This window comes from Mauremys mutica, chromosome 6 (genome assembly GCF_020497125.1).
Source record: "Mauremys mutica isolate MM-2020 ecotype Southern chromosome 6, ASM2049712v1, whole genome shotgun sequence".
Lineage (NCBI taxonomy): Eukaryota > Metazoa > Chordata > Testudines > Geoemydidae > Mauremys > Mauremys mutica.
In genome coordinates, this window is record NC_059077.1 from 118,000,240 (window position 1) to 118,013,832 (window position 13,593).

The window sequence follows — 13,593 nt, forward strand, 5'->3', positions numbered from 1 at the left end:
GAAGGAATTGAACCTGGGTTTTCCATATCCCAGATGAGTGCTCCAACCACTGGGCTAAAAGTTACAAGATGGGTGGCTCTTCCCCCCAGGTTTTGCATGGAGCAAGGCAGATGCCACATTCATTCTTGCAAGAAACACCTTAGCCATCCAAGCCATGTGCCTCCTGGTGGCTTGCTAAACACAGCTAGGCTCCTCCCTGCAGCCTGGACTTAGGTACCTATTTCAGAGAGGGGGATGGGGCTTAGCACACACCCCTCTTGTCAATATCTCCCATTTCCTAGCTTAGGTGCCTCCCCATGTAGCATGCTGGGTTTTGGGGATCACACTGTAAGGTGCCCCTCTCTCCTCATTCATTGTATAGGGAGCTGAGATGCCATAGATCACAGTGTGGGTTCCTGTGATGTTCAAGACATCTCAAAGTTAAGCACTGGGATTCCTACGTCTCAGTGGAGCCCACCATTGGTGCCTTATTTCTAAGTCTGAATTTGTCTGGCTTTAACTTCCAACCATTGAGTCTTGTTATACCTTTCTCTGGTAGATTCAAGAACCCTTTAGTATTTTCTCCTTGTGAAGGTAGGTATACAACAAAGCCACCTGTTTAGCTAGCTGATAAAATAAACAGACTGAGCTCATTCAGCCTCATTAAAGGGCAGTTTTCCCCATTTTTTGTAGCTCTTCTCTGCATGCTCTCCAATTTTTCAAGATTGGTTTTAACATGTGGACACCAGAACTGGATGCAGTATTCCAGTATAGGTCTCAGCAATGCCATATACAGAGGTAAAACTCACCTCTTTATTGCTGCTCGCTAGTCATTTGTTTGGATTGAAAAACACATTAGAAAGCTCATTCTCAGTGTGATATTCTTTAGAACAATGATAGATACAGAGTTTAAGATTAGAGTTTATTTGGCACTCTCTCTTTTTCAGAGTGTAAATTGTAGTTTATATACAATATGGCTCAGTCCTCCATCCAGCCAATGGGAGTTTTAACACTGGTTTTAAAGGGAGTTGATCAGTCCCATGTGTAACTTTAATGCGTCATTATAATTTCTAAACCCAACACTGACTGTTTCCCCCACCTATAATTCTCAATTGCCAAAACATATGCAACTGGACTAGAAAATGATGAGAGTTTAATCAAAGTATGCAGAACAGAATAAGAGATCAAATATTTAGTCTCGTTATGGTTATTGATTTTTATTTTCCCTGGTTAATCTCAAAATATATTACAAGAAAAACAGCAATCAAGAAAATAAATCAGAGGCCTCCATAGAAATATGTTGTTTTATACTGAATAGCCTCAGAGGAACTTTTCACTATATTATATTTTATGATTATGTTCACTTGAGATCAGTCCATTTGGCTGTCGAATGCATTTCTTATTCATGTGTGATCTAGCATTATCCAATCAAAGCCAGTTGCTTATAGAGTGGAAAAAGTGTCAAAGAAGCTTTATACAATAAAAACAATGCATGAGACGGTGGTTAAATTCAGCGTTTAGGCATCTCTGTATAAGAACAAGAATAATTAAGGTTTGTTTAATCATATATTAGAATTGGAACTCTCATACAATATTTGTTGTTCTGGAAAAGTCTTTCATCCCCTTTCTTGGTGATATGGAAGGAAATTAATACTTTAAATTCAAGTGGAAAATTGTTTAACGAGGGACTGAAGAAGAATTTTAGAATCCCATTGTATACTCTGATCAGTATTGGGAATCAGGCATAGATAAATGCTGTCTGTTTATTAAGAAGAAATGTTAAGCAGGGGGACAATAATTACCTGTTTCTCATGACTTATTCAACACCAAACAGTGTGAGTTATTGAATTTGGAATTTGAATGTAATAACTGCATTGCCTGGGGAACCATAAAGGTAAAAACCAAAAGTACCAAAGTCAGTAAGTTTGCACATTGTCATGCTAAGAGAGATATTTACCACACTATGAGCCAGTGGGCATATGCAGAGGCCATAAAAAAAAATAAAAAGCTAATTTACCAATGGGTCTGCACTTTGTCTCTGCAAATTCATTCAAGGGATGAAGCTCCCAGTGCAACTGAGGTTTGGAAAACGTCATGCCTATTGGGATGAAACCAGTGCCCTCTTTTTATTTGAGATGTTTGGACTTGAATTTGTAAGAGGCCTATGCTGCCTCAGCCATCTCACTTCTTTCCCCTTAACCATGAGTTCCATGAGATTAGAACCTCGAGGAAGAGGAGGAGGAGGGCAGATTGTGTGAATACATATTAGTAGTACTCCTAGAGAACCACCATTGCTCTGTCAAGTAGCACTCTCTTCTATGAGGTGGCTTCTGCAAATTTGCACTTGTTGGAATCTGATGAGCAGTGCAAAGGTGGGCTGTGGAGTTCCGATTTAACAAGGATCACAGAATCGCTCTCCCAAAATGAGCATTATATTTTGACGCCAAGATTAGAGAGTTACCCTGTGTAAATATGCATGCAGAGCTCTAATCGAAGCCCTGCAGGATTTCCATTAAGAAGGCATGCCAACAGCACTATTTAAGCTGTGGCAGTTATCATCAAGACCATGAGGTGCTGAGTGACCTGCTAGCTAATGTATAACACCTCTCAATGCACAGCCTAATCCACTTCAATACTTAGTAAAAGTTTTTATTTTACACTGAACCCCAATGCCACAAAATGTCTTAATGATCTCCTAAGTGGGTTACTCCTAGTCAAATAAAACCTCAAAAGACCTCTTGGCATCTAGTGTATTGAGTTTAGTTTCCTCTGGATGAGAATCTAAGAACATAAGAATGCTCATACTGAGTCAGACCAATGGTCCCTGTAGCCTAGTATCCTTTCTTCCAACAGTGACCACTGCCAGATGCTTCAGAGGAAATGAACACAACTGGGAAATTTCAAGTGATCCATCCCCTGTTGTCCAGTCCCAGCTTCTCGCACTTGGAGTTTCGGAACACACATGCCTGGGACAGCATCTCTGACCATCTTGGCTAATGAATTCCTGAAGGATAGCCATTGATGGGTCTATCGAATTATTTTTCAAGTTAGTTCTACTTTTGGCCTTCACAACTTCCCCTGGCAATGAGTATCACAGGTTGACTGCATTGTGTGAATAAGTACTTCCTTACATTTGTTTTAAACCTGTCCCTAATAAATTTAATTTGATGATCCCTGGTTCTTGTGTTATGTGAAGGGGTAAATACCACTTCTTTATTCACTTTCACCATACCATTCATGATTTTATAGACCAATTCCAATATATCTTTTCTGAGATGGGAAGAACAGAACTGCTCACAGTATTCAAGGTGAGGGCATATCATGGATTTACATAATGGCATGATATTTTCTAGTTCTTTTCTGATGTCTCATAACATTGTTAGGTTTTTTGATTGCTGCTGAATGTTTTCAGAGAACTCTCTCTCTGATTCCAAGATCTCTTTCTTGAGTGGTAACAGTTTAATTTAGACACCATCATATTTTACATATAGCTGAGATTACGATTTCCAATGTGCATTACTCTGCTTTTCTCAACACTGAATTTCATCTGCCATTTTGTTGCCCAGTCACCCAGTTTTGTGAGATCCCTTTGTAAATCTTCAGTGTCAGCTTTGGACTTAATTATCTTGAGTAATTTCATATCATCTGCAAATTTTGCCACCTCATTGTTAACCCTTTTTTCCAGATCAGTTACTAATATTTTTTGACAGCACAGCTCCTAGTACATATCCTTGGGGGACCCCACTATTTTCCACTCTCCATTATGAAAACTGACCATTTATTCTTACACTGTGTTTCCTATCTTTTAAACAATTACTAAACCATGACAAGATCTTCCTCTGATCCCATGACTGCTTACTTTGCTTCAGAGGCTTTGGTGAGGCGCCTTGTCAAAGGCATTCCTGAAAGTCCAAGTACACAATATATCAACTGGCTCACCATTGTCCACATGTTTGTTGACAAATTCAAAGAATTCTGCAATGAACATCCTCTTCAGTGAAGAATAATGCAAAGAAGTCATTAGCTTCTCCCCCAGGACCTTATCTTCCTTGAGTGCTCCTTCAATACCTTGGTCGTCCAATGGCCACACTACATGACAGGCTTCCTGCTTCTGATGAACTTAAAAATTGCTGTTAGTTTGTGTGTCTTTAGTTAGTGGATCTTCAGATTCTTTCTTGGTCTTCTTTAATATATATATTTCCACTTGACTTGCCAGAGTTTGTGCTTCTTTATGTTTTCCCTCACAAGGATTTGACTTCCAATTTTTAAAGGATGCCTTTTTGTACATAACTGCCTCTTTTACTCTGCTGTTTAGCCATGGTGGCATTTTTTGGTCTTCTGTGTTTTTTTTTTTATTATTTGGGGTATACATTTAGTTTGACATTCTATTATCATGTTTTTTAAATAGTCTCTCTGCAGTGTGCAGGCATATCATCCTTGTGATTATTCCTTTTAATTTCCAATTAACTAGCTTCCTCATTTTTGTGTAATCCTCTTTTTTTGTAGTTAAATGCTATTGTGGTGGCCTTCTTTGGCATTCCCTCCCCGAGGTAGAATTTAGTTACATTATGATCTCTATTACCAGCCAGTTCAGCTGTATTCACCTCATGGACCAGATACTACGCTCCAATTAGGACTAAATCAAGACTTGCCTCTCGCCTTGTGGGTTCCAGGACTAGCTTCTCTAAGAAGTAGTCACTTATGTGTCCACATATTTTATTTCTGCATCTCTTCCTGATGTGACATGTTTCCCATAATACGAGGCTATCCGAACTCCCCCACTATTATTGTGTTTTCTGCCTTTGCGGACTCTCTAATCTCCCTAATCATTTCATAATCACCATGAGCATCTTGGTCAGGTGGTCGGCAGTACATTCGTACTGCTATATGCTTATTGTTCATGCATAGGATCTCTGTGGATAGAGATTCCATGATGCAGTTTGAGTCACTTAAGACTTTTACTCTATGCTTTCCTTTCACTTCCCCACCAGCTCAACCTACTCGGTCGTTCCTGTATATTTTGTACCCTTGTATTACTGTGTCCCATTGTGTGCTTAGTCCATAGTTTAGAAGAACACTGGGAGATGCAACTTCCACCAATGGAAGCCAGACACCACTTTCGGTATAATTTGAGGTGAGGACACAGGAACACTTTGTCTCTGTGGGATATGATGAAAGGAGTAAAGTCTGTGATTGAATCACTCTTTTAAAAAGTTATAACTGTGGTTTAAGATGTTGTCTTTGGTAACAGCTGGAACAACAGCACCTTCCTCTGTGCTTAAGAGGTAGGTCTATCAGCCCTATGTTAAAGGTCTCACTGATTCTCTGACCAGCGAGAAGCAGCTCACCGGACAATCAAGAAATCTTGTGACAATCAAACTGGCTTTTGATCTACACTATGTATTTACAGAAATTAATCTTAATCATTCTTTAGTTCATTTATGTATACACATATAAACTAAAATACAATGATTTATAGCATTGTATTTTAATTTCTTTTAATTTGAAAGAATTGTCAATAGAAATTCTTATATAAAGAATATTCATATGAAAGCTACATGAAACACTAAAAACTCTGCCTACAACTGACTGACTAAAGGAAACATAGACCTGATTTATTAGTAGTAATAATTCAGATTCATTCTTATATTATCTTTTATCTTTCATTTAATATCATTAACATAAGAGATTTTCATTTTCTCACATCATACACATGCAAAAGTCAGTGTATGAATTGATCCTTCTATGGTTATTTAATTTATTTAAACTGTGATATTTTGAAGTCAAAAGGCCAGAAGTTTCCCGGGTATAAAACAGCATAATTCCATTCAACTCAGTGCACAAAACAATGTATACCTGCTAGGGATCTGCCCCAAAGTCTGCTTAAAAATTGTTCCATTTCCCTTAATTTTTTTAAAAAACAAACAGATAAGCAGTAAACAAATATCCTCCAAAGTTCAAAATGCTTTTTGGTTTATTTATTTGCAGCTGCCTGTGCAATTGAGATGAAATGATTTTTCAGAACATAGTTATTAAAAGAGTAATTTAATTCTGAGATAGGTAAATTCCTGCAATGTGTACGTTCCTATACCTGCTTGCCAGGACAAATGTGATTTGGTGACTCAAGGTAGATATATTGTGCCAATTAAAATTAGATTTTATTTATATGATGCTTCGCACCATTTCCGCTGAAGAGCTGTTTAATCATTACATACTTTGGATTTTTTTTATTTTTTTTTATGTACAGCTGTTCAGAGAATGCCTACTTCATTTTATTCTTTCACATAGATGTGGAGTGGACAGGTTCAAGCTGGAGTATAAGATATCAGTGTAAGACCCTGATCCTGCAATTGACAGGATTCAGGTGAATTGTTGTTCCTGTACAGAGTTTCATTGCCGTCAATTGACAGTCTGACCATGTCCTAGGAATTGTAGCACTTAGCTGCACATTCAGTGTTGTGAATGATGTGGATAGATACTTTCCTTTTGGGTTTTTAAATTATGGCATTTTTGGATTCCAGATCATGTCCAATATCACAAGAATCTATGAGCTTGTTGAAAGATTCACCCACTTCACATATTTCTCCCACCCTATTGAAAAATAATTAAAATTTCCTTCAGGAAAAACAAAGAATGTTCCCACATTTATCCCAACCGGAGGAGGTGGGGGGGAACCCACAGCGATTACTGGAGGCAGTACCTGTTTTCTGCGGTAAACAAGGCTCTTCCCATGTGCGGGAGAGAAACATTTTTCAGTGGAGAACAGAAAAAGATGAGCAAAAGATACTATGCTTTTGAAAATGACCAGAATGTGTTCTCTCCCCCTGCCCCCACCAGCAATAGAAATTCTTTCATGCAGCTCTGAACAAAATTGGTCTAGGAAGACATTAAGACTAAGGCTTGGTGGGTAACTGGATACCCAGAATCCAACTGAGCTGTGGGCTGAGACACCATTTTGTCTTCTGAATAACATTACAGTGCGGCAATTGGACATAAGTTAAAATGTAACATAAGGTTGCCAAAGGGCGGCATGTAAGGTTTCTACTGCAAGACAGCAGGTTACTGGTCATCATAATCATTGTGAAATGTGTGTATTATGATATTTAAGGAATTATGTATCTATATTGAAAACTGTTTGTAAGGTATGTAAATAAGACCAGTCGCTAGAATGTGATAAATAGGTTCTGTTCAGGCAGGGGTAGTTGTTACAAATTTTATATCCATTCTGGAGCTCTCTCTATATGGATGCAGTCATAGATGGATATAAAGCGGATATCCACAGAGCTGCAGGGCTCTTCCAGGAACCGCAGTGGTGAAAACAGCACCATGTCAGATCAAGAGCATTTAGGAGTAGAGTTCTTCATAGTGGAGACCTCTGAAGTAGGGCAAAGGTGAGGAAAACTGGAGACATACAAATATTTAATTTAAAAAAAAAAGTGAAAAAATTCAAATGAGATGAAGAAATGTTTCATTCTGATCCCCCCCCAAGAAAATGTCTCTTTTTTTGCTAGCCCTAGTTATTACTCGGAGACTGAGGCCCCATTGTGCTAGGCCCTGTACAAACATGCTTTACCAATAAATTAGGTCTAAATATGGTCTTTAAAAATGTTACTTATTATATATCAGAATGCTAAACCTTGTTCTTTTTCTGAAGGTGCCTTTATAGCCAACATACTTTTCCCATTTTTTTCTTTTTTTTGCTCTTCCATGGTGTTTATGAATTTTATCATAATTCTATATTTCCCTTATGAAGCTGTGCTTCCTTCCTTTGCTGCCTCCTCCCGCATTTTTGTAATCCTGGCATCCACTTTCAATTTGTTTCTTGTTTGTACTTACATTACAAAATAAAACCAAGAATACCAGCCCATTCACTCCTGTATTCATCATCTCAAACCTCAAACTAAGAGGGAGGGGAAATAATCATTTATAACGCTACAAGTAATTAGCTTGAGAGTTATTTGCAAAAGTACTAATTTTAACAACTAACACCTGAAGGTGTTGCAAGGACGACCACTGAAAAGGGAAAATGCCTGGGGTAAAATCCTGGCCTCTGTGATTACCTTCACTAGGAATAAAAGGTGCCGTCTTATGTTAGCTATTGAAGGCAAGGCAGTTTGTAATTTACTCATGTTTCAGTAGATTGAGATGAAGACTATAGGGCTTTGCCTTCACTAGGAAAAAAAAGTACCTTCATACCATGTTTGTTAACATGTGCTAAGGACACCTTTTTTCCTAGCAACAAGGCCATTGAAGTCAATGGGAATAGCATTTCAACACTGTTCCTTTTGCAACTGCTTTGGTTTCCCAAGCACTGAAAGTATTTTCTGCAATCTCCACTGCTTCCTTTGTCACTGTGGGCCCTTACTCATTATTTTCTCTCAGTAGTATGGCACCCATGCTACTTACTGGTATTTTATCAGATATATTACAAATGGAATGTCATGAGGTTGTGTGTGTTCTCACTAAAACCTCTGTTCAGAAAAAACACACAACAAAAAAACAAAACAAAAAACCAAACACACACAGCCCTATTCTGGACAGCACTTAAGCAGAGATTAACCATTTACCTAACTTTTAAAAAAGGAGCAGACCCACTGAACTCAGGTGCTTAAATGATGTGTTGACTAAGGCTGGACTTCTGCATTTTCCGGAATCTGGCCCAAGTTGCACAGAAGTTAGCATGCACTTTGTTTTATTTTTTGTTCGTTCCATAAAGTATGTTGGGATAAACTTACTGAGGGACAGAAACATTTGATCTATAAAGGCCCAAATTTTCAAACTTTGGTGCCTAATGATAAATTAGGGTCATAAACAGAAGGCTCATAAATAAAAGTGATCTCCCCACTGTAGCATTTTAGATGTTGGTTTAAAGGTTATCATCCTCTATTGAACTGAATAGCATTTTTCAAGATGCAGCTTGAATATAAGAATACTTTGTGTATCTAACCTTTTTGGCTATGAAACTATTACTGTAAAATATTACTACACACTAACAGTTTAATCTTTAGCATTATTTCCAAAGAAGAAAAGTTAGAAATTATACTAATACTCTCTGTAGTAGCAAGACTTTATGCCTTGATTCAGCAATGCACTTGAACATGTGCTTAACTTCAAACACACACTCAAGCCCATCCCAATACAGCAAAACCCTTAAGTATGTGATTTAAATCCTATTGACTTAAATGAAGTTTATGCACCTGCATAACAGCTTTGTTTAATCACGGCTATATAGGGGCTGATCTAAGGTTCAGTAAAGTCAATGGAAAGACTCCCATTAATTTCAATTGATTGATTTGGATCAGGCTTGTAAAGCTATAAAATCACTAAACATTATGGGTCTGATTCATGGATTAAGGTCCCTGTACACTGCCAGAACAATGCAAAGAGGCCTTAAAATGGGTGTCGGAGTCATATGGGTGGGAATTTACACCTACATTAAGACTTCTTTGCACTGACAGAGTGGGGTAAAGAGGCCTTAGTGGAAAGGAGAATTAGACCGGTCAGCTTTGAACTAGAGCTTTCATGATTTCTTTTGGTGAGAGAATGAACTGTAGCCTGGCCCACCTGTCTCTTTAATGACATTTTGTACTGGAGAGCAGCAAGAAGCATTGTCGTAACATCACTGACCCCATTTACTTTCAGCTCAAGAACAGTAGAGCTGATCCAATTTAGCAGATTCATTTTCTCTGGGGATTAATCAGAAAAAAAGTTACATCTGAGTGGGAACATGTATGTGTTGCTCTCTCGTCCCAAGTCCCCAATTCCATTTATATGGTATAAGTGATGGAATTATAAGCAACTTCTAACCATGGCTAACACTTCATAGTACTACCATTTAGCTCTCAGAGAAACAGATTTAATAAAGGAGGAGTTGTGTTCAACACCTATTTTCCTTCACTTAGTAAGGGGAAAAGGATTTAATTGTTGTTTGTATTACTGTAGCTTATGGACGCTTTAAGTAAAATTGGCATCCTATTGTGCTAGGTGTAGTACAAACACATTATAAGAGATAGTTCCCGCTGCAACGTTGTTACACTTTAAGTAGATGAGGGTAGGAAGTAGAAAATGGCGGTTAAGTGGCTTGTCCAAGGTCACGGAGCAAGTCAGCTAGGTCTCTGGTGTCACAGATCAGATCTCTTTCCACTAGACCAACTCAGCTCCTTAGAGGCGCCATGAAAGATTTAATAGAGCAGGTCAAAACTTTTCTATCAACATTATTTCAGAGAACCGGGGTCTTGGTTAAACATTTTTTTTCATGATAAATGTCTGCTTTCTGTGCAAAATTTACATTGGCGGGGGGGGGAAATAAACACACCTGAAAACCAGAATGTATGTTTTCAGCTATATTATTTTGGGTTTTTTAGTATTTGAATTTCTACCAATAAATTGAATTTTTCAGTAAACTCCCCCCACCCCAGTTTTTGACTAGCTCTAAGATACAGCTAGGGCCTGCTTGTTTTCATTCACTGTAGAAAGATAGTTTACCAGAGAAACACTGAGTAATGTTTATGCATTCTATTTGGTTTTAGTAAAGGAAAAGTAGATTCAATTAGATTGAAACAACCCCAGTTCATAAGAACTGGTGCATGGCCATTTACTGAAACTGGCATTGAATAGCATCCCTTATCAAAGTAATTAAAAAAATATTTTTCCATTTCACATTTCCTTATGAAAAGCAGAAAACAGACATAAGTTTTGACATTCTGGGAGATGTGACCCTTTATTTCAATGCAGAAGTGGATCTTATTGAAAATCACTTTTGAATTAGTACCTAGAAAAGATAATAGCTTAACAGAGAAAAAGATATCAAGTGATTAGACCAGGGGTAGGCGACCTATGGCACGCGTGCTGAGGGCGGTATACGAGCTGATTTTCAGTGGCACTCACACTGCCCGGGTCCTGGCCACCTATCCAGGGGGCTCTGCATTTTAATTTAATTTTAAATGAAGCTTCTTAAACATTTTTAAAACCTTATTTACTTTACATACAACAATAGTTTAGTTTAGTTTTATATGATAGACATAGAAATAGACCTTCTAAAAATGTTAAAATGTGTTACTGGCACGCGAAACCTTAAATTAGAGTGAATAAATGACGACTCGGCACAGCGCTTCTGAAAGGTTGCCGACCGCTGGATTAGAAATTTTCACTTCATTCATATATAAAAGTGAATGAAGCGGAAACAGCTGAGAGACAGTGATAACTTCATTCTGTATTTAAAGAAGAAAGCAGCTATAAGAAAAATTTGAGCTATCATTTTTTCTCCTTTATTCCCTTCAGTTTACGTCTGGTTCTTTTGCAGAGGAACTTGTCAGCTTCCTAGCTGTCATGCAATCTCTCTTCCTACCCAATGGGTAGGACTGGATAAAACATTGTCAAAAATCCAACTTTTCATGTAAAAACAATTTTCCATTAATGAGAATTTTGTGAAGAGTGTCTGCTTTCTACATAAAATTTTATAGATTCATAGACTTAAGGTCAGAAGGGACCATTAGGGTCATCCAGTATGACCTCCTGCACAATGCAGGCCCACAGAATCTCACCCACCCACTCCTGTAACAAACCCCTAACCTATGTCTGAGTTATTGAAGTCCTCAAATCATGGTTTAAAGACCTCAAGGTCTTCATCTAAAAAACCAAACACCTGAAAACCAAAAAGCTTACAGCCAAAATATGATATATTGTATCTGAATTCTGAAATATTTTACTTTGGATATCCCACCCTGGTATACGTCGGAATTATAATTTGTTGTCCCCATTCCCCTCCAGAGGCACAACTCCTCAGCCATTCTACATTTCCCATGATGCATCATGGCCAGGGAATCCATCATTCAACTGCTTCCCTTAACCATGAGGAGAAATCATGGTGCACGATGGAAGATACAGCCCAACCTGGGAGAAAACCCAGGGGCATGAAGCATCTGAACTACAACTGTCACAAATGTCAGGGGACCCAGTTATGTCATAGGCAGGCAGGCCTAGTGGTCAGAGTCCAAATGCCTGAGCCAAAGGCCGAAACAGAGTCAGAGTTGAAGGTCAGAGGCAGATTACCAGGAGTCAGGGAAGACAAGAGCAGGGCTGGAACAAGACTGGGTGCAGGGTAGGATCTGGGCTAGAGCTGTGGAAAAGCCATGTAGGAGCAGGGCTTAGAGAGATGAGCCCAGGGAGTCAAAAATTCCAGGGGCATGTGCATTGAGCAGCCAGCGAGTGAACGAACGAACAAGCTACTGCTGCTGAGTTTAAGATTGGGCTTGCTCGCTTCCTCAGCCAGTCAGGCAGGACTGTCCATCTAGCTGAATATTTAACTGAGTAAAAAAGTGTGTTCTCCTGGGTAGATCCTTTCCCTGCTGCTTAGCTCAGGTAGAGGGAAGGCACCCAGGGATAAGATAGCAGGCCCATTACAATGTTACCGCTAAATGTGGCCAAGTAATAAATACATAATCATTAAGGATCACTTCATTTGGTAGCCAAAATGGAGGTGAATTACCTAGAGAATCAACAGAAAAATGCAGGACAAAGTTAATCTACTATGGCCGCTTCGGTCTACTGCTACTGAGGTCTCATGTGAAAGATGAGAAAATATAATTTGATCTCAGAGGACTGGTTTCAAAGAGATGAAGGACAATTTTTGAAGTGACAAACTAAATGATTAAGTAATTTGTGGCTTTTGCATGATTCAGATGAAGGAAGAGGATATTGACAATGACTTTCAAACTGTTCCCAAAGATGTCAAAGTCATTGAGAATGTCGATAAGTATTTGCTTGGGATGGAACAAAAACAAAAAACGTTATTTTTAATATTATATACATACACACCACAACTCCAGTGAAAGTTAATAAGGAGAAAGTAAAGAGACAAGAAATGGTTATGGGTTGCTTCCCAAAATGAGACCATTTTACTGTTCTATTTATTTTAATTGTATTGAGAATACTTGTTTTCTGGTTGTAATGATCAGCCATGTTTCATAAGCCTTCTGTAATACATTCCATTGACACCACATTATACTTCATACACATTTTTCCTACCTGTCAATCATACCCTAAGCCTCAATTATCTGAATGAGCTTCACAGTTATTATATTTGAATAATCTTAATTCCATTTTATGTCTCAGCAGTGGCACTTTCTATGAAAGTATTTAAAACGTCAGGTTACTTAAACAAATTCATCCCTGATGGGATGCTGAATTTCACCACTTTGTTTATGTCTCTCCTTGTTACTTGTTCTTCTATTTCTTTTCCTTTACTTCAATTTACATTCCTTCTAAATCTTGCTGTGCATTTTCCTGTAGGCTTTATTCAGAATTGGACTGTGGCTTTGCCACAAACCTTTGGCAGGGGACAAGTATCTATTTAAGTGATCTGGGCAACTACAGGCCTGTCAGTTTGACATCTGTAGTATGCAAAGTCTTGGAAAAAAATTTGTAGGAAAAAGTAGTCAAGGACATTGAGGTCAATGGTAATTGGGACAAAAATCAACATGGTTTTACAAAAGGTAGATCATGCCAAACCAAGCTGATCTCCTTTGAGAAGGGAACAGATTTTTTAGACAAAGGAAAAGCAGTGGATCTAATTTAGCTCGATTTCAGTAAGGCATTTGATACCGTTCCACATGG